Genomic DNA, 2059 nt, shown 5'->3' on the forward strand with positions numbered 1-2059 from the left:
TGTAAAAGAACTTGTCAGGTTGGGTCTCCAACAAGGACTTTCGTGATACCCTTAAAGCCAGGACTTTTCAGCATCCCATTGTTGCTCTTACAATCATTTCATTTGTTTTATACTTAAAAAAAAAAAAAAAAAATTTGTTGCTTTAACAGGGCCAACTTAAGTTGCTTAACTTTTACCTCTCATATTTTTCCATTGCAAATTTCATTGTGTGTAGTTTCCTAATATCCCCCAACATTATACTCTTTACGTACTGCAACCGTATGCAGTGATATTAACCCTTGTATTTTGTCACCTCTGTTACAAAATACAAATGTTCCCATCCTTAATTTTCCATTTACTTTGACAATGGCATTTATAATGATTACAGTAAAAATTATTAAAAGACTGTCATATGTATTTATAAAATGTAAAGTCAGATACATCAAGCTGTAGACTTGTTATCATAATGCACTCTTTTTGATATTCAAGTCAAACATTTTAGGAAAACTTATAATTAAATAACTTTAAAATTTTTTGAAAACTTTATTAGAAAAATGTATACTAATTACATATTATTCTTTCTACTATAGGCACAACACTTGAAACTTTTGGCGAGGAAGCCAGTTGATTGCATCAACTCCAGTGTTCAACTGGTATTTTATTTTGTCAACCCCAAAAGGATGAAATGAAGGGCAAAGTCAGCCTCGGCAATATTTGAACTCAGAACATAAAACCAGAGGAAAATGCTACTTAAGCATTTTGTCTGGCATGCTAACAATTCTGCCAGCTGACTGCCTCTATTAATCATTTAATAATATACATGAATATAATTCTGTAAGTTCTGTTTTTTCGTATTCAACTTATTAGGGTAAAAATTTGGAAAAACAATTTTTTTTTCAACATAACTCAGGCATGGTCCCACGAATTTTTCAAAGGGAGGGCACAAGATCAGAAGGGAATACAATTCCAGGAGAAAAGGGCATAATAACGTTATCTAAAAGGGCACACTTCTTTTCTTGAGGTGGGCACATGCCCCTGTAACTGAAGCAATTTTTTTGTTACTGACTCTAGACAGCTTGCTTACCAACTACATGGTTCCAGGTTCAGTCCCACTGTGTGGCACCTTGGGCAAGTGTCTTCTAATATAGCCTCGGGCCGACCAAAGCCTTGTGAGTGGATTTGGTAGACGGAAAGAAGCCCGTTGTATATATGTATATGTGTGTGTGTGTCTGTGTTTGTCCCCCCTAAAAGAGTATGATACCAGTAACAATTTGTGAACTTTCTGTGTATCTAAATATAGAATGGCCTTTTATACCTTTGGTGTGTGTGAAAAATTTAAACAGGTTCTGAATTCAGTTGCAATGACAATAGACCGTTACATTCAAACAACAGGATAAAATCTCTAAATGACTGTAGGTCACATAAAATTAGAGTGTAGCCTACGTGTTGGAGATCACTGTTCTATGTAATTGTTTGAACTCCTAAAAATAGCAGCCAAATCTCCTTCAAATTACATGTATGTTAAAAAAATGGAGGGACAAATTAGATAATTTAGTATGGAAAAATGAAATACAGGATGATTACTTCTGAAACATCTTTGAACATAGGTTTGCTTGTTCAACACAGAGGTAAATAAATGGGACAAATGTCTAGACATTAAAGTGGTTATTTAATAATGTCCAGTAATAACCATCACACAATTTTGACATGGAGAAACCAGTCATGTGCATGTCCACCGTGCTGTTGTTGTTGTTGGCACTCCGTCGCTTGCGACGTCGAGGGTTCCAATTGATCCGATCAATGGAACAGCCTGCTCGTGAAATTAACGTGCAAGTGGCTGAGCACTCCACAGACACGTGTACCCTTAACGTAGTTCTCGGAACCATGTGGTTGGTAAACAAGCTACCTACCACACAGCCTCTCCTAATATATGTGAATTTATATAGCAGATTCCTTAGTATATCATAGGTTTCTGCAGTCGATAGGTATATATATATATATATATATATTTTTTTTTACATTTTAATTATTTCTGTGGGAGGTTTTGGAACATAATAACACCTATGATAGTCGAGGGATT

Source organism: Octopus bimaculoides, chromosome 24 (assembly GCF_001194135.2).
Source record: "Octopus bimaculoides isolate UCB-OBI-ISO-001 chromosome 24, ASM119413v2, whole genome shotgun sequence".
In the NCBI taxonomy this organism is placed as follows: Eukaryota; Metazoa; Mollusca; class Cephalopoda; order Octopoda; family Octopodidae; genus Octopus; species Octopus bimaculoides.